We start from the raw sequence: 20984 nt of genomic DNA, 5'->3' as shown, positions 1-20984 counted from the left end.
GAAGAATTGTCATGGACAAGCTTCTTCAAATCCTAGATGCAGAATAAATTGTAACCCTGCTTAGTAACTAGTTCAATGCAGAAATGTCTGATGCATAAGTAATGTTTTTAATGCATTGAGTGTAATGGAACTATATATTTTCTTGATGATTGAAAATTGTCAGTTGCTGACAAAAATGTTCTTGCAAGTGAGAGATTGCAAATAAAGTTCATGATGAAACAAATAACCTAACATGTATCATTTGGACACAGCTAGAATTGAATACAGAAAATAAAGTTCTTCTGAGCTTTCTTCTAGTAAAAATAGTTCATTCTGGATATTATCGTTGTTGGATCAACAGTTCTTCAGAATTAGAAGCACAAATTTGATAAATGTCGAAATTCGAAGTTGAGGGACAAAGCACATTGCGTGCGAGTAATGTAGTTTGGTTACTTACAAGTTTTTTGACACAAATAATGATGGACGTTGAAAACTAGAATACCACATCGAGAATAGATATTTGTAAATTGATGAGACACATTTTCAATGCGAATTTGTCACTTTTAGATTAAAAAGGATAAATTTGAAACTTGGAAATACACTTTCTTCAGCCATTCCATCGAGAGGAGCAGGAGGATCTCAGCCTACAAAGCAGTGTACCAACTGTGTGAAACAATGAACCCACCAGCAGAAAAATGGCAAATATAAATGAATAATGCTAAAATAGGCTAAAATAGGACTAATGCTGAACTAAGTATAATAAATCTAATTGATAAATCGATTGAAATGACAAACTTGACAAATAAAAATTAAAACTATCAAAATCGACAGGGTAAGCCAGGGCAACTGTGAACACAAGCACAAGCGCTCCAAGCGGCAGCAACCAAAACAAGTGGTGACACACAAGCACCAGCGCTCCAAGAGGTGGCGACCAAAACAAGTGGTGAATGCAAATGCCAGATTTAACAGAACACAAAGACAGTTTCAAAGCGCCCTAGATGGTATGCAGACTCATCTGGTGCAAATTAATATGATAAGGTACCCCTTAATGGCACGCAGGTCATTGGTAGTAACCTTTAGAAGTGAGATTAGTCCCTCTCATCTCCTATAAAAAATTTATAGAGTCAAGCTGATTTTTTCAGGTTGATCTCTTTACAAAAGTGAGTATCAATGCTACAGCGATACATTTACCTCAAAGAATATAGATTTTGGCATTTTGCCATGCAATGCATAAAAACATAGATATGACTTTAAGGGTTAGTCGATATCGGGTAGCTAACTTGCTGCTACCTTTCTTTCAAGCAATTGTGTGTACCGAGTTGGTGTTTTAATTGGATACTGCCTGTCCTGAATGACCCTCGAATAAATTGTACATAAAACAGTTACAATGTTTAACTTTGGCTGGATTTACATTAATCAGTAGGTATGGTTTGTTATTTAATTTAATACATGATTAATAGCTTGATTCTTTTCACAATTTCAAATTACCAGTTCACATGGTTGGGGTTATGGATTGACATTTCATTTTCTTTTCATGCATTAATTTAATACAGTTATTACAAATAATAATATAATAAACATGAAGTTATTTTTGGTTTTTTCTTACTGGTTTTTATACATAATTCACACTTATAAATATGATAATACCCTTGAACACTGATAAATATAGTTTTAGTGTTGTGAGGTTGGTACCTCTAAGTGAGACTTCTATCTCACAGCTGATTACTGATTTTTACTTTCTTCAACAAATTTCCTGTCATTTCAGGACAATTGTCCATTCTAAATATTCATGATATTACATCCAATATTATTTATTCAGGCTAAAGTGCACGTCCAGTGCCAACATACCTGTCATCAAATTTTTGGTTGGGATCAATTTAGTATGTTATTTTGAGCACAAAATCACAAAAATTAAACGGTGCTCACTATTGTTTTTGAAATAAACTGAGTTCAAAGTAGCAGAACTTTACATGCATTTGACCTATAAAGGGCAGGTCACACCAATGTCTGCTAGCGGTAGCGAGCTCGCTCCCACGGAGGTAGTTTTTCTGGAAGCAGTTCACACCAAAAAACGTCCGCCAGCAGTAGTTTGGTTTTGTTCTTGTTTTGATGAGGCTGGTTCTCTAGAAGTGTGGGGGAAGGCCGGCAACCAGAGTGCTGTACTTTGTCTCGTGCAGTACTGTACTAGTGTCTAGCTCTAGACTGTCTATTATCTAGTAGCAGAAGTGTTCGTCAATGGACATTTTCCAATTCCAGAAAAATATCTTATTTAAAATCAAAATTATCAATATTGGTTCAACAATCAAAATATCTCTGGCTATTCTATTCAAATAATAAAGTTTTTGTGTTATCATATTAAAGTGTTTTTGAAACTATTTTTTTTTTCATTTCTATCACAATTGTGTGAGTCAAATTTGAGTCAGGTATACGCATTCTTTATCAGTGTGAAATACGAAACAGCATAGTATAGGCCTACAGCTAACTACAAAGTACAAAAGAAGAAGCATGTTATACTAAATTTGACTGTAGTCTGTAGTAATTTCAAGTGACAAATATACTGAAGAAGTTAAGAGCATGGTAGTACTTACTTTCTTTTTGCAGAATATTGGAAATCTCATCCCACTCCCTATCTTTTCTTGTTCCATCTTGTTAGAGCCAATGAGGTGGGCTTCTAAACACATGACTTAGTAGCTCAGAAAATAAAATTGTTACCTTTAAAAGTGTCTCATTCGGGTATGGTGGGTTCACAGTGGACTGTAAGAGTGGTCTCCTTGTTCTGGTAGGTGGTGGCACATTCAGATAATCAGGACTCACTTGCACTGGCAATGATGAATACATTGGCCCATGTCGCAGCAAAGAGGTTACACAAAGAAGATCCAAATCTAGATATTTAGCAGAGTACTCTCACAATAACTTTTCCTAACTAGTCGCGGTAGTAGTTTAAATTCAAACAAGCGAAGGGGTAATACATTTATAACTTCTTAAAAAAGAGAAACAACCGTGTAGCGTCAGGACAGCAAGCTTCCTCAAGAAGTGGTTACAAGCGGAGGTGATGGGTAGCAAAAAAGCGGGGGAAGCCAGGGGGAGAACAGTGCCATCTACATATTGAACTAGGCGATCTCAGAGCGGCTGATGGCAGTGGCATGCTAGATGGCCGTGGGTGAGTGCGGTTGATTCAAATGGCTGGCCCATACACATCTTTTTAATTGTCGTTTCTGAAATCCCATATTACGGGTCTTTTCCTCATTTCTTCAATTAGGTTCTCCATTGAAGCAATAGTTGATTAACTTTATAGTTAAACTAAGAATAGATGAAGATTAAAGAAATATAATTAAATAATTTAAATAAAATGATGAACAACGAAAATGACAATGCAACAACAGAAGACAATGCGAATGACAATAGCTCAATTCCGACTGCAACACAAAATGTTGCGTCGCTGTTAGGCATGCAATAATGACTCATTGTCACATGTGAGTCTCGGTATTCTGCGCATGCGCTACCGATGGCAAAGTTCTGGAGTTCACTTTCCATGTTATTAGATTGGCCACGTCAGACCGAGCTCACTACTGCTGTACTCCCACTAGGAGACGTTTCAAAACTTTACCTGGCTCGCGAAGTGAAACTACCGCCGAGGTACCACCTCCGTGGTAGCGAGCTCGGTGTGACCTGCACAACTTAATAACATGGAAGGCGAGTTTTTTGACTTTGCTACCGCCGCAGACGCGAGCTCGGTGTGACCTGCCCTTAAGTAGCAACCATAAGTAGCTAAGGTTAGGAAAAGCTGTAGGTTAGAAAAAGCTTTAGGTTAGGAAAAGCTTTATGTTAGGAAAGCTTAGGTTAGGAAAAGCTTTGGGTTAGGAAAACTCAGATTAGGAATATCATATTTTGATGATTTTAATAATCAAAATGGCTGCTACTTATAGGTTAAATGCATGTAAAATTGTGCTACTTTGAACTTAGTTTATATAGAAAACAATAGTGAGCGCCGTTTAATTTTTGTGATTTTGTGCTCAAAATATCATACTAAATCGATCCCAACCAAAAATTTGATAATAGGTATGTTGGCACTGGACGTGCACTTACACCTTTATTCAATCCATGTATAGATTTTTAAATGGACAAATGTATCAAACATTATTTTTAATAATAATTCCATTTTTCAGGTTTGTGACAATGTGTCCTTGGGATCTATCTCAATTTGGGTTGAAACTTCACATTGCCTTGTTGTGGTCTATTTACAAAATATTAACTAGGTAAGTGTTTTGGATATAAAAAATTGTTTAGGCCTACATTTGTCATCATCTCCAGCTAGGTTTGTTTTTGTTGATATTCTTAATCACTAGTGTTTGTTTATCCTCCATTGCTTTGTCTACATTTGTTGTTGCTATGCACTCTACTTAGGTTAGCTAGGTCAATTACTGTAATCTGGGTCTTCATGATTGATATTTTACATCTACAATTTAATTTCATTTGATAATGACTTCAATTAATGAGTTTACATGATACACTTTAATTCGCCTGTAACACTTTGAATATCCATCGAGTATATTTATAACCTCAACAGTAACTGGTTGAGCTTAGTACATGAAATGGTCTAGGCTCTATGTAGGCTATTGGTGTATAGTCTAACTTTATTATGACTAGGAAATTGAAAGTATTTTTTATGACTATGTTTTTTCTCTGTTGTTGCAGGGTGTTTGCTATTGATGGTGCTGATTTGCTGACAATTTTCAGACATGATGTGGACGTTTAGATACTGATTCTTGGAGGTAAGTCCATGTGTTCCAATAAGTGATTTATTTGTTGATGTTTTGTGATAATTTGATTCTTCAGTAAAGCTGGATGTCTTTTAGAGTTGTCTTGAAGATCTTCCATGTAGTATTATGATGATAATGATTTTGAATAAATGCTGGCTCCATAAATATTCTAATAATAGATGAAATGTGAAATGTCTAGGTTATGTTTAGACTACTATGTTGTTGTTATTGGAAACAATCTCATTTGCCAAGATGGAATCCAGTGCATAATATTATTGAAATATGAAGCTTTGCAGAGATTTAAATAAAGGTGAATTTAAAGTTTTATTCTGCTGTCCCTCATTCCGGTATCATTTCTGATGTTTTTAATAGGTGATGTATATCCAAGATAGGTCATGTTGATTGTGCTTTCCCACAACATTGAAGGGTTAGGTTCATAGTCTGATAGTCTGTAGTAGATAAGTTTTTCCTATTTGATGATTTATTTTCAAAAATTTGTAGTCACAAAATTTGGTGTACATTTTTGAACAATCCATTGGTCCTTCAATAATAAATTCTCTTCTCTGATAACCTTCCATTGCTTTTCATTTTGTTTTCATACTTAATCAACATAAATGCTACAATAAGTGATTCTACCATACAAAACCTCCAATCATATTCATCCCATAATTTCAATTCACTTTTCTCCTCATATTCTTTCAATATTTCCCACTTGGTTTCACTATAAATCATCATGATCACAGCAACAAACAATTTTGCAATACAAGACTTTCCATAAACAATAAATTCTTTCAACAACAATATTATCCTTCTCATCACATTAACCTTATAACCTTCAATTAATCTCACAGCCATACCAACCATAAACATAAAACAATACATCAAAACACTTATCATTCTTCTCATAACAAAACTTTCCAATGTACAATAATAAGGTACCTTTATTCTCCATAGACAACTCATTAATTTTTTCAATTTTATATTGCATACTTCCATATTTAATAATTCCATCCAATAGTTCATATCATTTTCATCCCAGTGACAATAATCCATGATTACATTTCTTTTATTTTGAGGTTTATTCCAGTTATTCTTCCAATTTTTGTGGTCACATAGATAAGCTGCTTGCTTGAATCTAATGTGCCTTCTATGCATGCCATCGGTTCTCTTCTGTCTGCCATCCTGGTGCCGGTCATTGTGGTCCATCTTGTGGGCTGCTTCATGTAGGTCCTTGTCCAGTGTCCGTGCATCCTTCTGCCAGTGCAGCTTGAAACGGGCATTGGACGTCGGCGCGTGCATTTCTTCCCTTTCTTCTTCTGCCTCCAGGCCTTCTGATGCTGGTTCCTCCTCCTATTCCTCCTAAAGTCGTCCTGCCAGTCCCACATCTCAACTTCCTTCTTGGCGGCTGGTCACTTTTTAGGCCCAGTGTGTCTTGGTGGGGTCCAACACTTGCGTGCGGGTGTGGCATGTGGGCACAATAGATCACACGTTGGTTCTGTACCCATCAACTCCTTGACTGCGTCCTGGTGTCCTTTGTTGATGGTGCTCTGCTCGTCTCTGCTGCTAACAAGGTCTATGGATGCGCTCATGGCTTGGATAGCAGTCTTCAACTCTTGCTCCAGATGTTGTTGGCCTTTTTCATATTTAATGAAATGATTATTCAACTCTGATTGTATATGTTTTTGGGTTCATTCTTCAGTTGCCTTTATTTGCTCCACTACTTCATCACTCATCCACCTTTCCAACTTTTCCGTTTTGGTAGCTATATCCACATGTAGGTTGGTGTTCAGGTCGGCGAGTTTGCTCTCCATGCTCTGAGATATCTCTCCCATTCGGGTGTTGAGGTTGCTGGAGAATTGGTCCACCTTCACCATCACATCTTTGATTACTTCGGTTTGGTCTGAAATCTTATGTTCGACCATCGCAGTGATTCTTGTTCCCAGTCCTTTCAACTTGGCTTCAAACTTTTCAAATGACTGTTATCTGTGTTTTTGTCTCCAATCCAGTTTGATCCCCTTTTTGTTTCACATCTCTCGGTCCCAATCTGGTTTGTTCTACCTTTTGTTTCATGTCTCTCATCCCTTGATTTATCTCTTCCAATCCCTTTGTAGCTTTGGAAAGTTGCGTGGCCAATAGGTTTGTGGCTTTCAGCCATCTGCATCCTGAGTCCTTCCTGCATATTTTTGAATTGTTTGTTCAGCACTTGCAGCATTTATTCATTTGTGAGAATTGTGGTATTTGCTGGTGCAATGGGAATTGGTTCATGGGTATCCTCAAAGATTTGTTTTTCTTCTGTTTCAGTTGCTGCTGGTGTTGCATCGGGCGGTGGAGAGGCTGGCACATTGCAGATCTCAGCCTGAGTGGAGGAATGCCGTCCCAAGTTGAAGCCTATGGATGACCTGCTGCTGGGTTCACGACTCCTTGGGGTCTCCACCTTGCCATCCCCTGAAGTAGGAGTGCCTGATGGGATGGCGTTGTCTGTTGCAGCATCCATCTGTGCATTGATTCTCAAGGGTAGTGTGACCAGGTATGAGACATCCGAACTTGGGTTGGAGTCTCCAATGGTGAAGCAGTAAAGTTGTGAATGGAATAGTTAAAATTAAAGCATGTAGGTAGCATGTAGCATGTATAATATAGGCAGCCAAGTATATCTGTACTGAGTGGTTCCGAAACGGTATAAAAATAATCCAAGTGGTGCAATAAGCAAACAACAAATATGCAACATAGTGATCAGTGCTATGAGGTGACTAGATAACGATTTAGTGCATTCTGACCTTCAATTGTTTGAAGTAAAATACATAAACATAATTAGAAACATTTACAATAAAAGATAACATATAAGGTAAAATATAATTTATGATAATACACTATGAGGTGGGATACGAAACCCTGTAGTCTCTTGTTTCATTTGATTTGGTCCACATACAAAATAGATCTGTTCAATTTCAAGTCCGTTCTTTCTTTCCCTTAGAAATTCATCACTAGCTGATGAATCTCTCACCCACATCGATCAATGCAGGGCACACCTCATCAATTATTGAGACTCTGTGTCACTCTAGCTTGACTAGGATTGCCATGATGAAGATTTCAGACTAAGTTTTACAAGTTACGTTTTATCCAAAGTTTCAAAAAATCTCATGGCACTAGTAAAATAATTATATAAACTAATAGTGTGACTGTACATGCCTACGGGTCTCATCAGAGGCCCCACATTGGGCGCCATGTGTCACATACTGCTCTGTGGAGGAGCATGAACATGCACTAAATGAATAATGGTAAACTAGAGTAATTGAACTGAAAAACCAAATAAACAGTTGGAAAATTTGATCAAAATAATCTGATTTGTTGACATGACATGGTATATCATCCTAAATTAGAGTATATAATAATTTTCAAAGTTAATCATTATTTTACAGTTTCAAGTGATTAGTTAGTGTTTTTTGTTATTCAATTTGGTCTGTAAACAATCTAAATCAGAACTTTTCTGTTTTCAAATGTTTGGATTAAAATTGGATCTGAATTCAAGTGTATGGAACATAACCTACTTTTTGGACTATTTATAGTGTATAAATCAAAATTCGGGGAAGAAACAGTTTTGGGCTGTGCCTGTTAGTCCTTCCCCAATCATTTTGAATAATTGTGTTCTGTTTATCAATAATAGACAACAAGCGAAGCTTGGTGCCCCTATATTTTAGATGGAAATTAAATTGTGCCATATGTTAGTTTACATCCAAATTTTCATCCCTAAGCTTTTGGTTTCAAGCTAAGATCAAAGAAAGAAATTATATAATGGAAGTCAATAATCAAAGTGATTGAATAAACTCCATTCAGATTTATGCAAATTCATCCCACTTTAATATTTATGATAGTAAAGTTTAGGACATGAGGAATCAGCCACAATAAATGTTATACCAACTATTATGAATAGACTCTTTCATATGAATGGACTTCCATGAAAGAATCAGTGGATTGGCTGCTTTCACACTTTTGAATTAGTGAAACAAAAATTAAGTGTCATGCTATGCCAAAAATCTAGAATAAGCAAGAGAACCATGGATACAAGAGTCATACAATTCCAAATCAACTTAATTTGGAATTTAATCTTCAATAGCATCAAGCAAAAGCAAAAATAACATGATCACTGCTAATTTGATAACTGTCAATGGGAAATATCAATTGCCAATGAATAAATTTGAGGTCGACTCTTAAGCCCTGCCCAATATTCTACAAAATTCTCTGCAATTGGACTACTATTCTACAGAGCAGTTCCAACACATCAATGTTTATTCAAATGATTTGACTCAATAATTCTCATGTCAAGTTGTGGCCTAACCTCAAAAATGATTATAACAATTTTGGTAGAATTTAGATTATAAATGTTTCACAAAAATAATCTTTACTTTTGATTCCCATAGTGAAGCACGGGTGCCCTGCCCTGCTAGTTATTATGTAATATTAACATTTCATACAAAAGATTCTTATTACAATCATAAATAACAAAAATGAATATTACTATTCTTAACAGTGAAAATGCTTGTATCATGATCTTGCTCGCTTTTATAATATTTAACATGTTGTACATTTCCATTAATAAATAAATTCAACATTAATAACTGAATTCTTTTATTTTTGAAACTATTTTCCCTTTCACAATAATTATTAGTTTAAGAAGTAATTATATCTTCATTTTGTCTCAAACATAAAGTCAGTAGTACAGGGAATTAATTTTTACTAATTTCTTGACTGCATTCAAAACAGTAGTTTAATAATGTAAACAAAGTTTGTCAAGTACTGCTCCGTGGAGGGGCATGAACATGCACTAAATGAATAATGGTAAACTGGAGTAATTGAACTAAAAAACCAAATAAACAGTTGGAAAATTTGAGGTTATGAAACTGTACTACGTAATTATAGGTTAGGTTGATTTTTATCCATCTTGCAAATGCATTGACAGTACAGAATTCAGAGGATCTAGGCCGAATGAACGGTATATAGATGAGATTGATTAGATAAAGTGATTTGTTAAGTTGATAGGTTGGCAGTCTACAAAGGAAGCCGAAGTAGGGACTGTAAACTTCCAAACTAATGCTGTAGGTGGGGATGTGGTGAATTGAAATTGAATCCAATTCGGTAATAAAATGCAGTTCAGTTTGAATCTGCCTATTATAATCAATGCTGTCACTAGGACCAAGCAGAGATTTAAACTTCTGAGTGAGTTCACTCTCCAAATAACCAATATACTTAGATTCTAATACCTGTGTTACAGTTGGAAGAGATATTGGACTGCACAGTACAACAAACAAAATGGCAAATCCATGCAAACCGGGTCTCTGACAAATACTATAGGTTGTAAAATTGCAAAGTGCCAGACCAAAATAGTAGATGCTTTGAGTACCGAGTTTATATTTGATGCTGTCTTTGCAATCAATTACCTCTCCTTGTGGCATTAACTGGTTGTTAATGCTGGATCCAATACACCTCGATGCGGTAGGTTGACAGCAGTTGACCTTACTTGGTTTGGGAGGATATCTCCAATAAAATGTTTCACTATTTGATATGAATGTCAACTACCATCTACCACCAGAAGAAATAATGTTCTAATAATATTTATGATACTCAATAATACCTGACTACTGCAAAGCTGGTCGTGTCTTGCACGATCAATATGTGTCACTTGAGAAAGAACAAACTTGGAGGTGTAATGGAATAAATTCAGAGAGGTGAATAGATAATATAAATATATTGTTGAAGAAATTCCCAAATAGCAAAAAATTGAATTGATAGATGAACACATTATACAAAATATAGTTTCAAACTGATAATGAGTGAATATTAAGGCGAATCAGCATAGAAAAAATTGTGATTCCAGCCCTATAGATAGCAGCACTGTTGGGGTCAAATTACTTTATGTGATTACTCACTTATTTTTAGTCCAATATGGAAGACCAAAACTGTTTTGCAATCAGCTTAAAGGTTTGAAACTCACTACCATATGCTAATTTTTTCCCCAATTTGAATAAGTTTTCACAATTATTGATAAATTTTATATTAAGAAAAAAAATAAGTAATGCAGGTAGTCATTTTAAAGGCAAATTTTTTTCAAGAATTTTAAAATTAATTTCAAACAAATCAGTTGAACGGTTCAGCCGGAAGTGGGTTTTTAATTCCAATGCATTGTTCAATTGGATTGTATTGTTCACGCGGTCAGAACAGTAGCACACGGTCAGTTCACAGCCCAACGCATTGATTGAGCGCCTTCTCACTCTAGTTCCAGAGCTTTCTTTCTTTGGAGCTGCAGTCAGTGACCATATCGTGGTTATTGTTGTGGGAGTGAGTGATTGACAAAGTTTGCAATTCACTTAATACATTTTTACTTTCCTTGCCCTATTACCATAGGTAAGGAAAGTATTGCTTTCCAAAAAAATTAAAGGTACCCTAATTTCATGTTTTCTATATGTTTCATTACTTTCCTTGCCCTATTACCATAGGTAAGGAAAGTATTGCTTTCCAAAAAAATTTAAGGTACACCAATTTCATGTTTTCTATACGTTTCAAGGCCCCCTGAGTCCAAAAACATGATTTTTGGGTGTTGGTCTGTGTGTGTGGGTGTGTGTGTGTGTCTGTGAACACGATAACTCCATTCCTAATTAACCAATTGACTTGAAATTTTAAACTCAAGGCCCTTATACCATGAGGATCCGACAATAAGAAATTCAATAAAATTCAATTCAAAATGGCGGATAATGGCTAAAAAACCATGTTTTTCTCAAAAACGGCTCTAACGATTTTCTTCAAATTTATACCCGAGATAACTATTTATAAGCCCTATCAACTGACATGAGTCTCATTTCTGGGAAAATTGCAGGAGCTCCATAATATTCCTGAGAAGAATGAATTTTGTTAAATTTCTATCACGATTTTCTCAAAAATGGCTAGACTGATTTTTTTCAAATTCATGCCCTATATAGTTATATATCAGCTCTATCAACTGGCATTAGTATCTTCCCTGAGAAATTAACAGGGGGTCCACCCCATCCTTGAGAAATTTACTTTCCCTACAGTTACCTTGAAAAGTGGCCATTCCTGCACTGATTACAGAATGCAAAGAATCACTTTTCCACTCTAGTGCGGGAAAAAATTTTTCTGCACTCCAAATTTGCAACATGGCAACACAAAATAGTTGGTGGGTTATATGGAGGATTAGTGCACGAAAACAAAAATTAAGTTGGTAACAATGACTGTGGTTAGATTTAGATAAGAATAATTTCAATGGCTACCCTACATTTTATGATAAAATCCCAATCTAGAAATCCAAAACAAGAATAATGTTTATCTGAATCATAGTTAAATAATAACTTCTCATCATTTAATAATAAAATAATGTTTATTTTCTATTGACAGTAATAATTATTTCAACTCCAAGCAATGAGAAATGTAGCAAACACACATTATGAAATTCGAATTTTCAGGTTAAATAATTACCATTTGAAATCCATATCAATAAAATTAATAAAATAACATTAGAATCTACTACAATAAAATATTTTCTGTTGTCTATGTTATTCAATAAATATTTTTTAGTTTACTTATAGTATTTTTCGGTAATTTTCATGAACCATAAGTCTAAATATCTGAATACTGTTTTTAGCTGGATGAAACGAAGTTAGGTACGATTCTTCCCACTAGGTTGCGCACTTGTTGGTTCAGCCATTTTGCAGCGATCCCAACCAGCTGTTGGTGAGTATTTTGAATGCGAATTTTTTGTTTTATCTGTATTTTTTCTGATTCTTGAATGAATGAGAATGAGAACTTTGGCTGATAATTTTCAACTTCAATTGGATTATTAATTTTTAAATGAATTAAGGTTGTTCTCAATAACAGCATCACACACACACAAACATTTGATGGATTTCAGCCATCATTTTATCCATAATTACCCACTTTTCATATTCAATGGTAACTGTAGGAAAAATTTAATGTGAAATATGTGTGCAAAGTTCCTCTGCTGCACTCAAGAAGCCATTCCGCCATCGCCTATGGCTCGGGTGTAAACGTTTCTTTTGGTGCAGCAAACTGTCACTTTGCGCACTAGTTGCACTAATAACTATTGTAACCTCCTTCTCGTGCGTGAGGTATGTAGGTATACAGTAACTTTATTACCCTGGGTAATATAGTTACTGTAGGTAGGTAGAGCAGTTTATTCAAAAGAACACATGTCAATATTTTATTTGTAGAACAGCTGTTTGACAACTTTTAAAAAATCCTCAAATTTCATAATTCAACAAAGGAAAATGTACTCTGAACACAATTGCAATAGTATAATCATAGTTTCAATTATTTAGCCACCAATCGGCATAATGTTATCCCTAAATTATCCTCGTTAATGAGGCTTATGGATCAATGAGCAAGGAAAGTTGTGTGAGTGTACCACATCGGATTTGTATTCTATCTGAATAAGTTTTTACAATTGATAACTTTTATAATAGTACTTCACTCGGTCAACTATAGTATGTCATCATAGCAACAGTAGATGTGTGTACTGAAAATTATAAATTTCTCAATGATTCAATGTCCCACTCTTCTATGAGGTGAAGTGAGATTGATTAGTTTTAACTACTGGGAAGTTCGGCATGATAATTTTTCCAGTATCTGTGTCACAGTGAGTTAAGTTTCCAGATTTTCTTATACAGTTATCAGTTTTCATAGGTACTTATTAGTTGTTTTTTAGTTCTAGATTGTGTGTTTCGTTTGCAATATTAATATCGGGGCACCAAGCTTCGCTCGTTATTTATCTATTGATAAACAGAGCACAATTCTTCAAAATGAGTGGGGAAGGACAAACAGGCACAGCCCAAAATTGTTTCTTCCCTGAATTTTGATTTATCTATATCTATAAAAGGCTAAGCCCCGACAGACTGAAATCATACCACAGCCTAAACTACCAAGCCTAAAAACTTAGAATTTTGCACAATTGTTCATGGTAGCCTCAAAACATCCACTAGGAAAGGATTTTCAGAAATTTGCCCCCCTGAGGAAGCTGGGGCCCCCAAAAATTTTGTACATTTCAACCGCTCATTGCACAGCAAAGTCAGGAGGAACTTTATTGTTCAGCTACGAAAAAATTAGATCTATGCAGAAAAATTCTGATCAGGATCACAGGGGGGTTAAGGAGAGGGCATTTTCCAAAAATGTTGATGAAAAATCACACTACAGCTCAAACTAATTGGCCTACAGACTTGAAACTTTGCACAAATATTCTTCAAACATGCTAGATGTGCACTAAGAACGGATTTTAAGATATTTTGCCTCTAAGGGTTTCAAAGGATCAAAAAGGATCCTATTAAGTAAGGTTATGAACATGGTAAGGTGAACACCATATGGAACTGAGATAATAATTAACACATGATATTCTAACATATGCTGTAATCATTGGAAAGTTTTGAATAATCTTATCAATCAGCTGATTGAATCAATTTTGCGTTTATCAAGAGCGCGAGCTTGTTCCATTGTTATATGCTTGGCCAGTTCAGTTTGAGCCTTCTATCAGCTGTATATGGAGTCTCATACATTCCGATTAGAACAGAGCACAGAGATTTTCTTTGGTTAGTAGTTTGTTGATAATTCTTTTTTCAAATTCAAATTTTATTGCCATCAAAAGTCACAATGAAAACTTTCTTAATAGACAACAAGATTACAAAAACAAAATGTCAAACATATACCTACATTTATTTGAACCATGACCAGAAAAAGGAAACTTGAGTACTAGCCATGAGTTCATTCAATATAACGTTTTTTATATTTTGTGAATAAAAAGTACGAGTTGATGAGAGATGTGAGTAATTTCTTATATTTGATCCAAATGGTTATTCATATTGTGGTAGTTGGGATCACTGCAATCAAAAGTTTTTTAATTCTGTAGCTAATAAATTTCATACGTATTAATTGTCCATAATGTATACAGTGTTAATAATGGAAGTGGTTGAACTACTCAAAATTAATGGCTTACTGGTCCCTCATAGAGTTTATAGTATTCCTAGTGATTGAGTCTGTCTTTTTTCAGCGTTGACTATTAATAATAAACATTTATTTACAACTAGCTTGCCCGGTGAACTTCTTACCACCAAAAAGGCAATGTATCTCATGTCACCCTTGACTTTATTTGGTGTATCATGAAATTTATCTGACAATCAATATTTTCATTTACATCTCAATACGGACTTCCTATGTGCTTAGTCATGCACCATTTATTATTTCAAAAGAAGCATATTCTTCTCAATCAATAATCAATTGGTAGTAATATCTAACAGTGAAGTGTTGAATTGAAAAAAATAGATAGGTTAAATCAGTTGTCCAAAGATGAATTTAATGTTTTCATAGTTGTTGATTGTCAATAGATGGTCCAGGAAATATGTGATGTACAATGAATCACACAGAATTCAATATTCTTTCCATCTTCCATTTTTGGATAAATATAAGCTAAGCTAAATTAAAAAAAGTAAATTATTCTGTCATTCTTCAGTAATTAATTAATGCAATAAGAACAACTCTCTTTCATGAAGCAAATAATTTTTTCAACATTTTCCAGTTTCTCAATGATAGGGGAGTGATAATTATTTGTATAGGTCTTCTAAGGAACCATTATCTACAGCTGGTACCAATCAACTACACTTCAACTCCAAACTACCGTTTTAATACCAGTACACAATTTATCACAGGGTGACGTGTTTATTACAGCTGGTAACTCTAGATGCTAAATCATATTATCACAATATGATCTTTCCACTCTTCGGTAGATGCTCGGCCAAGAATTTCGAAAACATACGTCTGTAGAATGGATTAATAAATCATTATTATTAGCCCCCCTATTAAAATTTCTGTTCAGACACCGTCCCCAATATTCACACAACATATTCCTACAATTTCATGCCGTTATGTCAAGTAGTTTTCAGGTCTATAGAGAACAAACAAACAAACACACAAACAGACATTCATTTTTATATTTATAAAACAACCAAAAGCATCAAACAAAAGCCTCTCTAAATAGAGGTAGAATGATGAGGTTGACAACTTTCAGTTCTGTTGTTTTAACTTTTTTTTCAAAAAGTTCATGTAGTACCTACTATTGTGTTTGAGACACTTCTGGCGCTATCACCATAGTTTCACCACTATTCTGTTCCACAGTCCTATCTCTTGCAGTCGTTAACTATATCTATAATAAAGTAAAGAGCTGGCTTATACACTTACAGGATGGGAAAATTATGTTTGACGCATCATCATGTCTGAACTACTGGACTAATTAACTTGAAATTTTGCATATAGATTCTTAATTAACCAAGGATGGTTATAGGCCTATTTTCAATTCTTCAAAATTTCATTATGTCAAGTTCTCAGTTTTCAGTTTTCGGTTCCTGCTAGTACACAATAAATGGTCCAAAAAGTAGGTTATGTTTCATACACTTGAATTCAGGTCCAATTTTCAGTCAAAATATTTGAAATCAGAAAATTTCTAATTTAGATTGTTTACAAACCAAATTGAATAAAAAAATAACACTCACTAATCACTCAAAACTGTAAAACAATTAGTCCAGTCAATATAGACATAAAAAAGGGGGTGTGCTTGCAATTTATATTGTAGTTCTGATTTTTCAATATATTATTCGGGTACATAAGAGAAGTCCAGAACCAATTTCTTCATGCAAAATTTCCTTGTGCTAGATACAGAGTGGCCCAAAAACCTCGTATTTTCGGCTCATTTTCCAGTTTTCAGCTATTTCTGCCAAATCTCGTAATCGGACAAAGAAATTTGCTACTGCCTTTTTTCTAGAATATGAAATTCTGAATAAAATAAGATCATTCGGAAATCTCTATCTCCAATTAGTACTGAGTTATGATTTTTCAAAAATGAGTGAAATTTGAAGAGAAAATCAATTTTTGATGAATTTTAGATTTTGATCAACAATATCTTCCGATTGTTACCATTTAGATGTATAATTCAAAATCTCTCTGGGAGTATTTTTGTGCTCTACAATCTGAGATCAGGTAGAGCACTCTATCTCATATAGATTTCCAGGTAGGCCTACACCTGACAACAATGCTCCTTATATTGTGAAAAACACATAATTTTCAGCTTCTACCATCATCACCAACTACATAGTCTCCACACTGATATTTCGCACAATGACATAAGTTCATAAGATTATGTTCTATATGAGAATCACCCGTTAGATGCACTTCATTTCAGTATTTCCTAGTGGAGAGGCGCGCTTAAGGACACCTCAAGGATCAAATTTTCAAACACTTATAACTTCTGTCACCATGCTCAGATTTCATATTACTACATTTCATTCTTCTCGGCTCGTCAAGACTGTCCAAAATCATGCATCATAAGTCAAATTTGGTCGAAAAATGGAAAATTTATTGTTGAGTGTACTAAAGCCCATATTCCAATACACAAAAAATCGCCAATTTCTATATTCAAAAGCTATGCATCTCTTGAATATTATGATATACTCTAATTTAGAGTGATATACCATGTCATGTCAACAAATCAGATTATTTTGATAGAGTCTATCAAAATTTCTAGATAATATTTCTCGCGAGATATATGTCAAGCTGTTTGAATGATTACACAGCTGATCTCCCACACAGGCATACGCATCATCTGTTATCAACAGATGATGAAATCTGTTCTTCCAAGGATGAATTATCCTTTTAATCTCCTTCAGCGAGTTTTTCCAGGGATGAGACCTAGTGCAATCGAATCTTTATATTATAAACGTACTATGTTCTGAATTTCGTGAGAATTGTTAGAGCCGTTTTTGAGATCTGGTGGAATACAAACATATAAACATCTCAACAGAAATTGCTCGTTTGATAGTATATCCTATATAGGATGTTGATTATCTTGCAGTTTTTCAAGATGTTTTTGTTATAGTAACAACAAACAGTTATTAGCTTCACAAATTTACTTACATAATTCTTATCAGATTATTGAAAATGATTCTTCAATACTTTTTTCCCATCCTTGTTGTTTTTATATGTTTTTTAAATAAATAATGCCTTCAAAAAGAAAGAGTGCTGCTACTAAAGCTAAAGAGTCAGCAAAGCAGAGATCTTTGGAATCGTTTCATGAACAATCTCAGTGTCTGTTGCAGATGACAGAAGCAGCTTTGTCCAGGGTACAGCATGAATTTTCACTGGAGCGATTTCAGCAACTAGCACAGATGAATCAGCTTCGACTAGGTCACAGCATAAAAATTCACCTGAGTGTTCTCAGCGTTTGTCACAAGTGAGAAAAGCAATTTCCTCTAGAATTCAGCAAGAAACTTTGCTCAGCAACTTTCGCAGTTGAGAGAATCAGCTTTGACTAGGCTATAGCATGAAACCTCACCTGAGCGTTCTCAGTGATTGTCCCAAGTGAGAGAAGCAATTTCCTCTAGTCGGCAGCAAGAAACTTCACCTGAGCAATTTCAGTGACTGTCGCAGATGAGATAATCAGCTTCGACTGGGCTACTGCATGCAACTTCACCTGAGCATTCTCAGCGATTGTCAGAGAAGCAATATTCTCTGTGCTGCAGCAGAAAACTTCACTCAAGCGTTTGCAGTGACTTTTGCGAAACAAAAAATAAATGGAGTGAAACAAGATGACAAATTATGTTAACAAATGCCTTTGAAAGGGGTACTACAAATACATGAAATTGAAAAAGGATGTGAAAGACTCATCTTTAGGACCATGAAAAACCACCGACCAAGAACGTCTCCTTGACTTTAGTGAATCCAAGAGGTAGTAAGCTCTCCAGAGCCATCCTGAGTCCAAGAAAGGATCGTTGTGTTGGACCTTAATTGCACTGCAAGGCCATTGTACAGTTGGGTCTTAGCGCCTTCACAAGACCGTAAAGTTGGATCTTAGCTGGTTACAAGATCAAAATGTTGAATGATGAAGTATAGACAAATATGATGTAGTACAGGTGACCAAGTAGTGGTGTGAAACTGTTGCTGGCATGATTTGAGACTGAGCGCACATGTAGGTTAGGTGTGACCAAAACAATAACACTGATAGAAAGTGGATATAAAAGTTCAATGATTACCACAAATTGACATGATTATCTAGAATTTGGAACTGTTCATAAACAATGAATGGTAAAAGGCACTAGTTGGTGAACATTGTGCCGTGCCATTGAAATATATTAACCCCATGTTAATGCTACAAGAGAATTCACTAATTCTCAGTTGAGAGTGCTGACTAATGGTGAAAGTCACTAGTTGGTGAACAAAATGCCATTGAAATACATTAACCCCATGTTAATGCTACAAGAGAATTTACTAATTCTCAGTCAGGAGTGCCAATGAATGAGTGTGATGAAATGTGAGAAAAAACAGTTCCTAATTCACAGACATTGATTAAAATACATCACGGTGATGCCACAAGTGAACAAGAGTTCCAATATAGATGGATGAAGCTTGAAATTCATAAGTTTTGAATTCAAGATGCAAAATTATCATGAGGAGCCGAGGTTGAAATGTTCAAAAATTGATAATTTGATAAAAAACGGAGTGATTCCGGAGATTGATGTCTCGTTATGACGAGGATGACTGATGAAACCATTTTGACACAAAATTAAAACTTGAATTGGTGAAAATTGAAATAAAACTTTAAATTGAATGAGAGGACATGATGGACCAAACTCACCGCTTTGGTGATGACAAGAAAGGAGCAAAGGACAAAGAAGTAGGTTATGTTACCACAATTTCTGGTATAGCCACATGATGACTAAGTAGAAAAATAAATGCTAGCGGCAAATACAATAATCCAATTCAAAGATTAAATTGATAAAAGCAGTGAATAATAATAAACAATATCTAAAAGCTAATAATAAATTGAAAATATACCAAAGATCAATGAGGCTGTTGACTGTGTCCATGTAAGCCAACAACAAGAAATCGATATTTAGATCCATATGTCACAAAATGACAAGGTGTAACCAACAAGAGGTGAACTGACAAAAACATCCGAATGATGAAGCCAAAGTGTGGACATGAGTTCTAACAACAGTAAACATGAGGGAAATTCACAATATTTTGCTGTTGTATTGTTGGCATTATAGCAAAACGGAAACAGCTGATTGCAGCAGGATAATTCAAATGAGCATGCTCTCCAAACTATTTAGTAAAAATATGTTTCGATTTCTATTTGGCCTATTCAAAGCCAACCTTTGAAAGGTAAATGAATAAACATTTAATTTTATGTTATGCTATTATCGACCATTGATCCTAACCAGTGATATTAGAATAAAAATTTCATCAGGCTATTGAGTTTGAAAACTTATTGGTTTTGAAAAAAAAAACTGGAATAATAATTTATTATTGTTATATTTTTATTAATATGTTGAATATGACATTGATTAATAAAATTCAGATTGGAATATAAATTCCAAGGCAATCCTTGTATTTTTTTTTTTTTTTTGAACATTTTTAGGGTATGTCACATTCATCGTAAAATAAGGTTAGTTTTTTACACATATTCTGATACAATTTTATTGCAGAATAAACTTCAAAACTATAAATTATGAATTTAGATGGACTATTCCAAATAATCTAGGTATTCCATGACATCTATTTGGCTTTTCATCTACTCCAAAAGAATAACTGAATTGTGTTTGCTCAGTTGAGTCTAGAACTTGAATTCAAACCCTACCCCAGTCGAGGGTTTAAAATTACACTGTTTTAAGTTCTAGACTTGACGATTTTTTATAAATCCTTGACTCGGAAAGAGGCGAGAATCTAATTCAAGTCCTGGAATTATAAGCCTCAGAAAGCAAAGTTACAAACTCCAGGGTCTAATGTGATCTCTAAACTCCAGGGTCTATTTAAGTCCTCAACTATGTTAACGGTCTGACTCGGAAAACCAATTTTCTGACTCCAGAGTTTAAAGCCAGTTAAAGTCTAGAACTTAGCTAAATCCCAAGCTCGGAAACCGGCCCTTAATTGAAAAAAAATGGCACATAGGTTATGTTAGATTTGAAAGATTTAAATAAGTGAATCTATTTTTAGTATGGTATGTATACTTTGAGAAAGTCTTCAAATAAAAATATAGATTCAAAAGGGATGTAATAGAATTTTCTGCAATGTAAAATATACCACCCTGAAGAATCATGGTAGTTCATAGTCTTCAAATTTTTGAAAATATCATGTGTGGATATATTTCAACATTATAGCACAATCATATTATCATGAAGTACTTATATT

At 34.8% G+C, this 20984-nt stretch overlaps 1 long non-coding RNA gene across 2 annotated transcripts; it reads left to right on the top strand.

The window, feature by feature from the left end:
* The first annotated feature begins 2332 nt into the window (after positions 1-2332).
* LOC120351163 lies at positions 2333-9357 on the top strand. 2 transcript variants are annotated; one of them, XR_005571212.1, is made up of 4 exons: positions 2333-3139; positions 4146-4235; positions 4675-4751; positions 7041-9357. It is a non-coding gene; the product is annotated as an uncharacterized LOC120351163 (long non-coding RNA). The 2 variants fall into 2 exon arrangements; XR_005571211.1 differs by lacking the exon at positions 2333-3139 and adding an exon at positions 3194-3752.
* Positions 9358-20984: the final 11627 nt, after the last annotated feature.

The sequence above is a fragment of the Nilaparvata lugens genome, chromosome 4 (genome assembly GCF_014356525.2).
Source record: "Nilaparvata lugens isolate BPH chromosome 4, ASM1435652v1, whole genome shotgun sequence".
In the NCBI taxonomy this organism is placed as follows: Eukaryota; Metazoa; Arthropoda; class Insecta; order Hemiptera; family Delphacidae; genus Nilaparvata; species Nilaparvata lugens.
This window is presented reverse-complemented; position numbering and strand designations above follow the sequence as displayed.